At 36.8% G+C, this 15,566-nt stretch overlaps 1 protein-coding gene across 1 annotated transcript in view; it reads right to left on the bottom strand.

The window, feature by feature from the left end:
* The window catches only part of TTC6 (tetratricopeptide repeat domain 6), a 208,006-nt gene that overhangs the window by 104,228 nt on the left and 88,212 nt on the right, over window positions 1-15,566 (bottom strand). The window lies entirely within an intron of this gene.

Raw genomic sequence — 15,566 nt, 5'->3', positions numbered from 1 at the left:
AGGCTGTGAGCACTCTTAAAAATCTCCGCCCACATCTTTTATGAGTTACACAAATGTGACTGTGGACTCCATCCTGTGAAGCGTAGGGAAGGGTTCTTCCTCCTGCAACCCTCTCCCCTCCCTGGTGTGACTCTAACAGAGAAGTTCCCCCACCACACCTTCCCTATCCCTTCCTTAGAAAATGTACTGTGCTCCTTGGGGTACTAAACCTGAGGGAGCCTTGGCAGGATAAAGCTCACAGTCACTTTTACGCAACTCAGAAAAGATGTGTTCAGGGATATTTTAAGAGTGTTCAGGGACTTCCCTGGTGGTCCAGTGGTTGAAAATCCGTCTTGCAATGCACGGGACGCTGGTTTGATCCCTGGTCAGGAAACTAAGATCCCACATGCCGTGGGGCAACTAAGCCCCTGCGCACCACAACTAGAGAGCCCACAGGCCGCAACCAATAAGCCCGCATGCTCTGGAGCCCTCACGCCACAACTAGAGAGAAGCCCACACACCACAACAAAGAGCCGGTGTGCTGCAACGAAAGATCCCGCATGCTGCAGCTAAGACCCAATGCAGCCAATAAATAAATAAATAAATATAAAAAAAAAATTTAAAGTGTTCATGTAAAAAGCTTTGCCAAAGTAATACTTACATGCAATATTCTATCCCAGACATCATTTCTTTAAGGGACTCATAGCAAGCCATTAGTGCACAATCCACTTATTGGGTCACAATTGACAATTTAGAAAACAGTAACTTAAAAGCACGTTGTTTGAAAAGCAAACTCCTAGGCCTAGAAAAGACTTTAGGAGTTCATCTTCTTGAAGATGCTAATCTACAAATAATTTTTTTTAGTAAAGTCTTTAAAATCTACAGCAGAAGTAATGAATACTTTCAATACTTGAAAAAATTCAGGGAATATAGTCTTAATAAATAATAAATCTAAAGAAGGATAAGAATGCAATTATACAGAATTTTTTTTTTACAAAATATGAATAGAGAGGGGGTAATTTTATTTTTAATCATTGTAACTTCATTGCTACATGCAAACAGTGACATCTGGTGGAATGACATTGCTTTGCTTAAAAAAATATATTCCAACTTTCAGATATTGGCAGTTATGAAATCAAACAAATTTCCAAATAATTCCTTTTTTTTTGGTGTTTCCATATAAAACAAAAACATACTAATCTAATATCTTATCAAATACTGATAGTACATACTAATATAAATTTGTCATCCCAATTTGTATTTTTTAAAGTATGCTTAAGGCTTACTTAGGTATAGGGGCTATTTGTTGAAAATGAATATAAAAATAATCTAATTGAGGTTACCGTTGATTCTAGTCCTAACTCTGCCAAAACTGACGTGAGGTGCATAGTTTTGCCTCTGTTTCTTCATAATATGAGATGGTTAGGCTAGGGGAAGGCTAAGATCTCTTACAGCTCTGATATATGTGCTCTGTCACACGTATCAGCAGCTAGACCTCAAACAGGAATTAAGTCCTATACTCATTGGTATCATTGTCAGGATCATGCAGCAAGGAACAAGGCCAAGTAAGGGGTGGGGGTGTGCTGGGGCTAGGATTAGACCTGACCATTAAGCAACGGCAGACAATGCAGGAAACAGGGACAGTGGGGGAAAGTCAGTCCCAGATACCCACAGTGGAAGGAAATGTGAAGCAGAAGACAGAACACACTATTCCAAAGACAGAGCTACAGAACATGGGTGGTGGTGCACTGCAAGCAGCATCAGAAAGGGCTAACATGGGATGATGGCACATTGTAGTGGGGAGCGACCAGTGACAGAGAATGCAAATAAAGGCAGTAGTCAGTGAGAGCTTTTAATAATTAAGTAATTGATGTCAGGACAGTCTCCCTCAGTTTGCAAGGCCCCAGCCCTGGCCCAGGACTCAGAAACAAGATTTCAGTTCCTAACAGGGAACAAACAATACAAGATAAAACCCTCACCCAAATAAGCAGAAACCTTGCTTCCAAAATTGGGTCACAATAGACAAAATACAAAACATCAACGGTGAGTAAAATATGATTCTTCCTAGTTTGTATCAGCATTGGTTCTGAAAACAAGATGAGAATGAGTATTTGGAATGAAACATAAAGAGAAAAAAATAGGAGGCACTTTCACAAGTTCACAAAACAGTGGGATATAATGGAAATCACATTTAGAAACAGAGAGACCTGGGTCTGAATTCCAGCTTTTACCAGTTATATAAATATGAACTAGTCAACCTCTGAACCACATTTTCTTCATTTGGGAAATAGAATGATTTTATCTATTAGATAGAGTTGTTGTTAACACTAGATTATGCAATAAATACACAACAATATATTTTCTATTAGATAATTTTCTGCTTTCCTATTCAAATATTGCTATTTGGGAAGGGAGCCAGATAAAATCTTTCTAATGGAAGCTCATTTTATATAGTTGATTTGTAAACTATAAATAGTAAAGATAATAAGTCAAAATAATTACCCGTATGTCTGGCCTTCAGTTTTAACATAAAAATCCTCAAAGGATTATAACCTGTCAAAACAACATCTTTAATGTCATTTTTGTAAAATGTATGTATATGTAATATATGTACATGCACAGGAAAAAAAACCTAGAATAATCTTTACCATAGTAATATAAACCTGCATCTCCTGGTTCTCCTACTTAAGATCTAAAAGTAATACTCTAATGCTTCCAAAATGAACAATCAAGAATTGCCAGGTAGGCAGGCCTCACCCCTCGTGGAAGATCTGCTTCTCTCCCTGCTCAGAGGCACACTGGAACAGTGCCTTGCCCCAGGGGCCATCTAAGAGGCCAAAGACTTACATGCAGCGAAGTGGCCTTCTGGAGGTGAACCTGGGACCCCAATCTGACATCTGCCAAGGGCGTTTTCCTGGCTTGTTCAGCACTTCAGACAGGTCACTGCAAAAAGAATCCCTGAGAATTGCTGGACAACCTACTTGATCAAATAGCACTTCCGATACTTGCAGTTGCTCATGAGCCATGTGACTGACAGGGTCTTGGTGCTCCAGCCGGGTGTCAGGCCTGAGCCACTGAGGTGGGAGAGCCAACACTGAGGACATTGCTCCACCAGAGACCTCCTGGCTCCATGTAATGTCAAACAGTAAAAGCTCTCCCAGAGTTCTCCATCTCAATACTAAGACCCAGCTCCACTCAATGACCAGCAAGTGACAGTGCTGGACACCCCATGCCAAACAACTAGCAAGATAGGAACACAACCCCACCCACTAGCAGAGAGGCTGCCTAAAATCTTAACTTCACAGACACCCCAAAACACACCACTGGATGCAGTCCTGCCCACCAGAAAGACTAGATCCAGCCTCATCCACCAGAACACAGGCACCAGGCCCCTCCACCAGGAGGCCTACTGAACTAACCTTGCCAACTGGGGGCAGACACCAAAAACAACGGGAATTACAAACCTGAAGCCTGCGAACAGGAGACCCCAAACACAGTAAGTTAAGCAAAATAAGAAGACAGAGAAATACACAGCAGATGAAGGAGCAAGGTAAAAACCCACCAGACCAAACAAATGAAGAGGAAATAGGCAGTCTACCTGAAAAGAATTCAGAGTAATGATAGTAAAGATGATCCAAAATCTTGGAAATAGAATAGAGAAAATACAAGAAACATTTAACAAGGACCTAGAAGAACTAAAGAGCAAACAAACAATGATGAACAACACAATAAATGAAATTAAAAATTCTCTAGAAGGAATCAATAGCAGAATAACTGAGGCAGAAGAACAGATAAGTGACCTGGAAGACAAAATAGTGTAAATAACTACCACAGAGCAGAATAAAGAAAAAAGAATGAAAAGAATTGAGGACAGTCTCAGATACCTCTGGGACAACATTAAACGCACCAACACGTGAATTATAGGAGTCTCAGAAGAAGAAGAGAAAAAGAAAGGGACTGAGAAAATATTTGAAAAGATTATAGTTGAAAACTTCCCTAATATGGGGAAGGAAACAGTCAATCAAGTCCAGGAAGCACAGACAGTCCCATACAGGATAAATCCAAGGAGAAACACACCAAGACACAGATTAATCAAACTATCAAAAACTAAATACAAAGAAAAAATATTAAAAGCAGCAAGGGAAAAGGAACAAATAACATACAAAAGAAGCCACATTGGGTTAACAGCTGATCTTTCAGCAGAAACTCTGAAAGCCAGAAGGGAGTGGCAGGACATATTTAAAGTGATGAAGGGGAAAAACCTACTACCAAGATTACTCTACCCAGCAAAGATCTGATTTAGATTCAACAGAGAAATTAAAATCTTTACAGACAAGCAAAAGCTAAGAGAATTCAGCACCACCAAACCAGCTTTACAACAAATTCTAAAGGAACTTCTCTAGGCAGGAAAGCCAGAGAAGGATAAGACCTAAAAAAACAAACCCAAAACAATTAAGAAAATGGTAATAAGAACATACATATCGATAACTACCTTAAACGTAAATGGATTAAATGCTCCAACCAAAAGACACAGACTGGCTGAATGGATACAAAAACAAGACCTGTATATATGCTGTCTACAAGAGATCCATTTCAGATCTAGGGACACATACAGACTGAAAGTGAGGGGATGGAAAAAGATATTCCATGTAAATGGAAATCAAAAGAAAGGTGGAGTAGCAATTCTCATATCAGATGAAATAGACTTTGAAAAAAAGACTATTACAAGAGACAAAGAAGGACACTACATAATGATCAAGGGATCAATCCAAGAAGAAGATATAATGATTGTAAATATTTATGCACCCAACATAACAGCACCTCAATACATAAGGTAAATGCTAACAGCGATAAAAGGGTAAATCGACAGTAACACAGTCATAGTAGGGGACTTTAACACCTCACTTTCACCAATAGACAGATCATCCAAAATGAAAATAAATAAGGAAACACAGGCTTTAAATGATACATTAAACAAGATGGACTTAATTGATATTTACAGAACTTTCCATCCAAACACAACAGAATACACTTTCTTCTCAAGTGCTCATGGAACATTCTCCAGGGTAAATCATATCTTGGGTCACAAATCAAGCCTTGGTAAATTTAAGAAAATTGAAATCGTATCAAGTATCTTTTCTGACCACAATGCTATGAGACTAGATATCAATTACAGGAAAAAACCTGTAAAAAATACAAACACATAGAGGCTAAACAATACACTACTAAACAACCAAAAGATCACTGAAGAAATCAAAGAGGAGGTCAAAAAATACCTAGAAAAAAATGACAATGTAAACACGACGACCCAAAACCTATAGGATGCAGCAAAAGCAGTTCCAAGAGGGAAGTTTACAGCAATACAATCTTACCTTAAGAAACCATAAAAATCTCAAATAAACAACATAACCTTACACCTAAAGCAATAAGAGAAAGAAGAGCAAAAAATCCCAAAGTTAGCAAAAGGAAAGGAATCATGAAGATCAGATCAGAAATAAATGAAAAAGAAATGAAGGAAACGATAGCAAAGATCAATACAACTAAAAGCTGGTTCTTTGAGAATTGATAAACCATTATCCAGACTCATCATGAAAAGAAGTGAAAAGACTCAAATCAATAGAATTAGAAATGAAAAAGAACAACTGACAATGCAGAAATACAAAGGATCATGAGAGATTACTACAGGCAACTATACGCCAATAAAATGGACAACCTGGAAGAAATAGACAAATTCTTAGAAAAGCACAACATTCTGAGACTAAACCAGGAAGAAATAGAAAATATAAACAGACCAATCACAAGCACTGAAATTGAAACTGTGATTAAAACTCCTCCAGCAAACAAAAGCCCAGGACCTGATGGCTTCACAGGCGAATTCTATGAAACATTTAGACAAGAGCTAACACCTATCCCTCTAAACTCTTCCAAAACATAGCAGAGGGAGGAACAATCCCAAACTCATTCTACGAGGCCACCATCACCCTGATACCAAAACCAGACAAAGATGTCACAAAGAAAGATAACTACAGGCCAATATCACAGATGCAAAAATCCTCAACAAAACACTAGCAAACAGAATCCAGCAGCACATTAAAAGGATCATACACCATGATCAAGTGGGATTTATCCCAGGAATGCAAGGATTCTTCAGTATATGCAAATCAATCAATGTGATAAACCATATTAACAAATTGAAGGAGAAAAACCATATGATCGTCTCAATAGATGCAGAAAAAGCTTTCAACAAAATTCAACATCCATTTATGATAAAAGCTCTCCAGAAAGTAGGCATAGAGGGAACTTAACCTCAACAAAATAAAGGCCATATATGACAAAGCCACAGCCAACATTGTTCTCAATGGTGAAAACTGAAACCATTTCCACTAAGGATCAGGAACAAGACAAGGTTGCCCACTCTCACCACTAGTATTCAACATAGTTTTGGAAGTTTTAGCCACAGCAATCAAAGAAGAAAAAGGAATAAAAGGAATCCAAATCAGAAAAGAAGTAAAACTGTCACTGTTTGCAGATGACATGATACTATACATAGAGAATCTTAAAGATGCTACCAGAAAATGACTAGAGCTAATCAATGAATTTGGTAAAGTTGCAGGATACAAAATTAATGCACAGAACTCTTGCATTCCTATACACTAGTGATGGAAAATATGAAAGAGAAATTGAGGAAACACTCCCATATACGATTGCAACAAAAGAATAAAGTACCTGGGAATAAACCTACCTAAGGAGACAAAAGACCTGTATGCAGAAAACTATAAGACAATGATGAAAGAAATTAAAGATGATAAAAACAGATGGAGAGATATACCAGGTTCTTCGATTGGAAGAATCAATATTGTGAAAAATGACTATACCACCCAAAGTAATCTACAGATTCAATACAATCCCTATCAAACTACCAGTTGCATTTTTCACAGAACTAGAACAAAAAATTTCACAATTTCTATGGAAACACAAAAGACCCCACATAGCCAAAGCAAACTTGAGAAAGAAAAATGGAGCTGGAGGAATCAGGCTCCCAGACTTCAGACTACACTACAAAGCTACAGTAATCAACACAGTATGTTACTGGCACAAAAACAGAAATATATACCAATGGAACAGGATAGAAAGCCCAGAGATAAACCCACACACATATGGTCACCTTATTTTTTATAAAGGAGGCAAGAATATACAATGGAGAAAAGACAGTCTCTTCAATAAGCAGTGCTGAGAAAACAGCTACATGTAAAAGAATGAAATTAGAACACTCCCTAACACCATACACAAAAATAAACTCAAAACGGATTAAAGACCTAAAAGTAAGTCCAGACACTATAAAACTCTTAGAGGAAAACATAGGAAGAACACTCTGTGACATAAATCACAGCAAGATCCTTTTTGATCAACCTCCTAGAGAAACGGAAATAAAAACAAAAATAAACAAATGAGACCTAATGAAACTTAAAAGCATTTGCACAGCAAAGGAAAACCTAAACAAGATGAAAAGACAATCCTCAGAATGGGAGAAAATATTTGCAAATGAAGCAACTGACAAAGAATTAATCTCCAAAATATACAAGCAGCTCATGCAGCTCAATATCAAAAAAACAAACAAGCCAACCCAACCCAAAAATGGGCAGAAGACCTAAATAGACATTTCTCCAAAGAAGATATACAGATTGCCAACAAACACATGAAAGGATGCTCAATATCACTAATCATTAGAGAAATGCAAATCAAAACTACAATGAGGTATCACCTCACACCAGTCAGAATGGCCATCATCAAAAAATCTACGAACAATAAATGCTGGAGAGGGTGTAGAGAAAGGGAACCCTCCTGCTCTGTTGGTGGGAATGTAAATTGATACAGCTACTATGGAGAACAGTATAGAGGTTCCTTAAAAAACTACAAATAGAACTACCATATGACCCAGCAATCCCACTATTAGGCATATACCCTGAGAAAACCATAATTCAAAAAGAGAAATGTACCACAATGTTCACTGCAGTACTATTTACAATAGCCAGGACATGGAAGCAACCTAAGTGTCCATCAACAGATGAATGGATAAAGAAGATGTGGCACATAAATATTACTCAGCCATATAAAGAAACGAAATTGAGTTATTTGTAGTGAGGTGGATGGACCTAGAGTCTGTCATACAGAGTGAAGTAAGTCAGAAAGAGAAAAATAAATGACGTACGCTAACGCATATATATGGAATCTAAAAAAAAAAAAAGGTCATGAAGAACCTAGGGGCAGGACAGGAATAAAGATGCAGATATAGAGAATGGACTTGAGGACACAGGGAGGGGGAAGGGGAAGCTGGGACGAAGTGAGAGATTGGCATGGACATATATACACTACCAAATGTAAAATAGATAGCTAGTGGGAAGCAGCCGCATAGCACAGGGAGATCAGCTCGGTGCTTTGTGTCCACCTAGATGGGTGGGATAGGGAGGGTGGGAGGGAGACACAAGAGGGAGGAGATATGGGGATATATGTATATGTATAGCTGATTCACTTTGTTACACAGCAGAAACTAACACACAACTGTAAAGCAACTATACTCCAATACAGATGTCAAAAAATAATTAATTTAAAAAGAAAAGAATTGCCAGGTAAAGCTATCTGATATTAACTTTGGGCAGCCAGAAATGGCCTATCTTCATTCAAAGATGAGTACACTGGAAAATCCAATATCAGTTCTATGAAGAGAGTCTGCAAAGCATAGGAAAGAAATATAGTATTCAAAAAGTTATATGAAGAACATTCTTTTAGAAGAGTTTTATTATACAAATCAAAAAATATTTTGAAAGGGTCTGCTCTGTGCTGTGAAAATAAATTTTTTTAATGCTTTCATAAAACAGGTAAAAGTTCAGATAAAACAAAAGACTTGGATTTTTCTTAAGAGTCTGATAGAATTAAGAACAAATAAGAAAAATGCTATAGTGATAAAAAGTGGTAATTAGAACAAATTTACATCTCAGAAAATGAAACCATTGATATAGAACATAGGTTTGAGAGATGAATGTAGGCAAGGAGATGATAAATGTAGGTGACAGGTAGTGTAGATGCAACATATAGCTAATTGATACTCCTGAAGAAATGTACCAAATAAACAGAATGAAAACACTACTTGAAATAAAACAGGAAAATGCCCTAAACTGAAGAGCTGTATTTGCATATCAAAAGGGCTTTCCATGTACCAGGAAAAAGTAATTAGAAAACAATCCACTCCCAAACATATGCTAGTGAAATTATTTAATTTAAAGCAAAATTTAAACCCTATAAGCATCTAGGAGTGGAGAAGAAATAAATTATATGCTAAGATTAAGCTAAGATTTAAATTTCAGATTTCTGTCTCACAACATTAGATATAAGACAATGATACAAACAAAAAACACATAGACAAATGTTGACAAATATGTCAGATTATAGGAAAGAGCAAAGAAGCAAAAGAGAAAGAAACTACAAAATAAGATGACAAGAATAATACCAAATGCATCTGATATGACAATAAATGAATATGGGGTGATCCAACCTACTATAAGAGAATTCATTTCTGATTGGCTTAAAAAAATGTTCAATACTATGCAATCTACAAGGGACACAACTAAGAAAAATTAAAATAAAAGAAAGGGCAAACATATACCATATACATAAAGCAAAAAATAAGTTGAGTTTCACTTTTCATCCATTTGGTGTACAATCTACAAGGAAAACAGAAGGATCACAGTTAACAGTTTCCTGAATTTTCTTCCATGTAAAAAATTTGTTGTACATAATCACATATCTGTTTATATACTTAGTTCTAACTCATTTCAGCACACTCTACCTTATTCTTTACTGCAATTCCAATACATCCCATCATTGGATGCACTATAAAATGTCTTCCATTGATGGACACTTAAGTTGTTTTCAGTTTTTAGTTATTATAAGGACAATTACAGTCCTTAATCATTTATCTTAGTTAATAACAGTTATCAGTATATAGATCATATTTAAAGCCATGGTCCTGAATAAGATCACCTTGAGAGTATAGTTAGAGGAGAAAATCCGAGGTCCAAGGATAAGCTTTGGGCACTCCAATATTTTGAAGTCAAGAGATGAGGAGATACCAGCAAGAGAGACTAAGAAGACATAGCAAAGGAGGCAGGAATAGAACCAAGAGAGAATGCAGTCCTGAGGCCAAGGGATAAAGGCGTTGTATGGAAAAGCAAGTGATTAACTGTGTTAAGTGTTACTGAGAAGTCACAATGAGGACTGTGATATCTTAAAGCAAATTTGATCATGTCATTCTTCCTCAAAAACTCCTATCAGCGGTGTCTCCATATACTGTGAATAAAAATCTCTCCCCCAAGTCCTCACAGACATGCTCTCACATACACAAAGAGAGCATCTATAAATCCTACATAATCTGACTCTTGTGACCTCTCCAGCATCAACTGCATCACTGCTCTTCCTATTCACTACTGCTTGACATCTTTCCAATTCTCAAATGGGTTCCAACTGTCCACAGCACGGACTCTCAAACTTCAATGTGCATACTAATCACCTGTATTTTTAACAAGCTTCCAGGTGATGGTGATGCTGCTGGTCTGTGAACTATGCTTTTGAGTAGCAAGAAACTAAAAAACTTCTTTCCCCTCTTCCTAGCTATCTTCTATTTATTCCTCAGATTTCAATTTAAGTATCATTTCCTCAATCTCCCCCAGATAATTGGGAACTCTCCTTACATGCTTCCATACACTGCACATCTGCATATTAATTGTCACATTCACAATAATTAATTCACCACCTTTCTTCTCTGCTAATCTCCAAATTCCCTGAGGGCAGGGATTATGTTTCTCTTGTTTGCAGATGCTTACCTAGTGCCTAACTCAATGCCTGCCACACAGTAGGTACACAAAAAATATTTACTGATCAATTTAAATGATTATTCAGATCTGTACTTCGTGACATAGAAAGATAATTACAACATAATAAGTTTTAAAAATCAGGTTACAAAACATTTTTTACATAGCATTATCCAAGTTTTGTTCCATATGATTTATTTGCATACAGATAAGTCTGGAATCATATACTTAAGAATAGTATTATCTCTGGATGGCAGGATTTTGAGTAATTGTTTTCCTTTTTTGTATTTTCTTGCATATTTGTATTACTATTATTATTTTGTAGCAAAATAATAAATGAAATTAAGCTTTGAATTCTGACATTTAACTTTTGCTTTTCTAATTTTTGTTGTTGTAGTCACTGCTGTTTTAATGTATAAAACTAACAGTCTGTACATGTTTTTCTAAAATGTGACTAGGAATTTCCCTTGTAATTTGAAGTTGAGTTGAGGGCTAAATCTGGGATCTATGGTCTAAGCACTGCTTACCACCAGAAGCTGGCTATAAGGGTACCTGGCTTGAGAAGGTCAGCCATTTTTGCCAAGACAGCATTTTTGCCACCAGCTCGCTCTTTCTTGATGGTGGATCAACAAAATACACAAGCCATTTTACATAGAAAAATCAGTGAAATAGAACGTAAGTCCATAAATAGTCTTGATAACACATTCAAATTTAAGGTATGAAAAGTTGGCATTTCAAATTAGTGAGAAAAAGAGGGTTTATTGAATAAACGATATTGTGCAATTGGCTAGTCATTTGGGAAAGAAACATTAATGCTTATTCTTCTTATCAAACTAATTAAAGATGAATCAAAGATTTAATTTTTTAACAGAAAGCCATAAAATTACTAGAAGAAAATATGACAGAATATATTTATTTAAATTTATTTGTTTTTATTTTTGGCTGTGTTGGGTCTTCGTTGCTGTGTGCTGGCTTTCTCTAGTTGCGGTGAGCAGGGGCTACTCTTCATTACAGTGCGCAGGCTTCTCATTGTCGTGGCTTCTTTTGTTGCGAAGCATGGGCTCTAGGCGCACAGGCTTTAGTAGTTGTGTCACGTGGGCTCAGTAGTTGTGGCTTGCGGGCTTAGTTGCTCCGCAGCATGTGGGATCTTCCCGGACCAGGTATCAAACCCGTGTACCTCACATTGGCAGGCAGATTCTTAACCACTGTGCCACCAGGGAAGCCCCAACAGAATATATTTAAATTGAAGTGTAGAAAAGCCTTTTCTAAGAATGACTAGAAGACTAGAGACACCAAGAATGACACCAAGACTAGAACACATAAAGGAAACTATTGCCAGTTTTCACTACTTCTGTATTAGCATACAACTTCCGGATAGCATAAAACAACATAACAAAACTGAAAAGCAAGCAAAACAATTTTTTAAAGTCTACATTATATATGATAAAAATCTTTAATATAAAAAGATCACTTATAAATCAATAAGAAAAAGATGAATGATAACAGAATATGAATTGGTAATTCTCAAAAGGAGAAAAACAAATAACCAAGAGACATCCAAAAATATGCTCAATCTTATTAGAAATGAATAAAACAATAAATAAAGAGATATTTTTCTTCATCAGATTAGGAAAAGATCCAGAAGACTGACAGTTAGTGGTTTGGCCAGGTTGAAAGGAAATGAACAATATCATAAATTGTTGGTAAGCATATAAACTGGTGTGATTTTTCTGGAGAGAAGTTCAGCAATGTGCATCAAAATTTTTAAACCAAAAATTTTAATAAATAATTCCACACCTAGGAATTTTCTTACACTGCAGCATGGTTAAGTTAGCAAATATTATGAAATAATTTAAATGTTCACACATAACCTTGAGTGGAAAATATGTCTATAGAATGCCATCTATGGTTTAAACACATGTTTACACAGAGATGTTCAGAAGGCTACTCACCAAACTGTTAACACTAATCTAAGTGTTTAAACACTTTTAATAATTTCCCTTATTTTAAAACCCAAAATCTAAAATTCCATGGTAAGAGTTCTAATTCTTAGATGTCTATAAACTTCTCTTTACAATACAGAAACTTTAAAAGCAAAAATATGATCAATATGGAATATTTTATAGTTCTAATCAAAACTGCTATTTAGCAAAATAAACATGTTTGAACAGTACATTGCTATTTTAAATAAACTTATGTACCCACACTATCCCATTAAAATATCCTTGGTGTTTCCCACAAATAACAGTTTCTATGTGCAAAATTAGGAAAGCATTAAAACTATATAACCACAAGTATTATGCTTTGTGGAACTGTTCATTGCACAGAAAAACCAAAAAGCCACCAAGTGAAAGGGTATTCATTTTTTATTCACAGTTACCTTTCTTGAGACAACTTATTAGTGCAGAAAAAATTATACATTTCTCTGAACTTGTAGGCTCAGCAGACAGATATATTTTTGAAAAGGTTAAGCTATGTTTAGCAAGGTAATCCTCAAGAGATGGATGCCAGAGAATTAAATATTCAGTACTTAAATTAACTTCTTATTTGGTACTTAGGAACAAATTGCCAAGAATTATCATCATCAAATAGAACATTTATTGACTCTCTTGGAAAAAGAAAGTGAGACCTACTTGAAAAAAAAATTTAGAATTGGAAAGAAATCAGTATTTTTAACACTTTGCCTGAATAATAGAAGCTGTAAGCCAAGGATGCCTGGCTTGCAGAGTGCTAACAGAAATGACTCAATATAGTAGTTTCATAACTACTGGATTATGTTTATGTCTTTATGTCCACTCTCAGCTTTAGGCTTTTCAAAGACATTCCAAAGAAGTCATATGGAACTTCTATAATCTACCAGAGATACTGGAGCAATTCTGAAATTTCTAAAATTCTTCACATATAATTTTATTCATAAAATTATGAATAACACATAAGTCCCTTTAAAAAATCTTTTTGCCTAACAGAAAATAAACATGAGAATGAACTTCTTTTGGGGATTCATACTGAATGGCATTTTGATTACTAAACACAGGGAAACCATGACTTTAAGCCTTAAAAGAACGCAGTAAGGTGCTACAATTTTTACTAAAAGTAAAGTTGGAGGAAATGGGATCAGAATATAGCATGAAAAGTGTGGGTCAGTTACTTACAATTTTTTGATAGTGTTAATTAAAAGTGATCTTTTAAACTATTATTCTTATATATCTAGAATAGCTCAAATATAACACTAAACATACATCTACTTAAATTTAACTTAACATTTAATATTTGAGTATTTTAAAAACCTGTTATAGATGATTTTTCAGGATTCCTACCAGGTCTTCTGAAAGACAAGAAACTTTAGAGTATGCATTCTCTATGCGCAGGTGATATCACCCCCAAGGGAGTGAAAATTAGTGACTGGGGAGGGCAGGGGGTGAAAAAGTTTACTCTTTTTATGTATAAGTAAGGCACAGATATACATACAGTACCATAAACAGATATACAGTATATCTAGAGCACTACAATATAATGGAGAGGGGAAATTGGGTGGGGGAGTCTAAAAAGCCTTCTTACTGGGGTGATAATGAAAAAAAAAGTTTGAGAAAAGTTAAGTTAGGGGCTTCCCTGGTGGCGCAGTGGTTGAGAGTCCGCCTGCCGATGCAGGGGACACGGGTTCATGCCCCGGTCCGGGAAGATCCCACATGCCGCAGAGCGTCTGGGCCCGTGAGCCACGGCTGCTGAGCCTGCGCGTCCGGAGCCTGTGCTCTGCATCGGGAGAGGCCACAGCAGTCAGAGGCCCGCGTACCGCAAAAAAAAAAAAAAGTTAAACAAATCTGGATTCTTTTTTTTTTTTTTTTTTGGCTGTGTCAGGTCTTAGTTGCGGCATGCGGGATCTTCGTTGAGACATGCAGGATCTTTCGTTGTAGCTCGTGGGCTTCTCTCTCGCGTGCGGGTTTTCTCTCTCTAGTTGCGGCGCACAGGCTTCAACACACATGCGCTCTGTAGTTTGCGGCACACGGGCTCTCCAGTTGAGGTGCATGAGCTCAGTAGTTGTGGCATGTGGGCTTAGTTGCCCCGCGGCATGTGGGATCTTAATTCCCTGACCAGGGATCGAACCCGCATCCCCTGCATTGGAAGGCGGATTCTCTACCACTAGACCACCAGGGAAGTCCCACAAATCTGGATTCTAATCACTATCTAGAGATAAAACTTGGGCAGGTTACCCGATATTATAAAGCCTAAGGTTCTCCATGAATAAAATGGAAATTATGACTTCTCCCTTATGATTGAAGATTTAAACAGGAAAGATGCAAAGCACACAGCACAGTGCAAGGAATACAGTTCCTGCTAAATAAACGTTAGCCCCCTTCCCTTTTCTCCTCTCATTTGAGGATGCTATAAATTATATACTCTCCATAAAAGAATACTCACATTCTGAAGGGAAGTGAGACACAAGGAGAAATGGAAAAAGGTCCAGAGGAAATGACACTTATACATGATCCCTGGACCCAAGCATGCCCAATGATGCTGAAATCTAAAAACTGGCTTCAACTCCCAAATCTGTGATGTTCTTAGTTGTATAAGCCTGGCAAAGTTGCTTGGTTCTTATAAGCTTCAATTTCCACATCTGTACTCCACAGAGTTGTTACAAAGAACAAATGAGATCATGTATGTGACACTCTTTGGGAACCATAAACCACTAAACTAAAGTTACCTTATACGATAGGGCATGGTTCA

This window comes from Aethalodelphis obliquidens, unplaced genomic scaffold (genome assembly GCF_003676395.1).
Source record: "Aethalodelphis obliquidens isolate GAN/ISIS:26980383/991018 unplaced genomic scaffold, ASM367639v1 scaffold10, whole genome shotgun sequence".
Lineage (NCBI taxonomy): Eukaryota > Metazoa > Chordata > Mammalia > Artiodactyla > Delphinidae > Aethalodelphis > Aethalodelphis obliquidens.
This window is presented reverse-complemented; position numbering and strand designations above follow the sequence as displayed.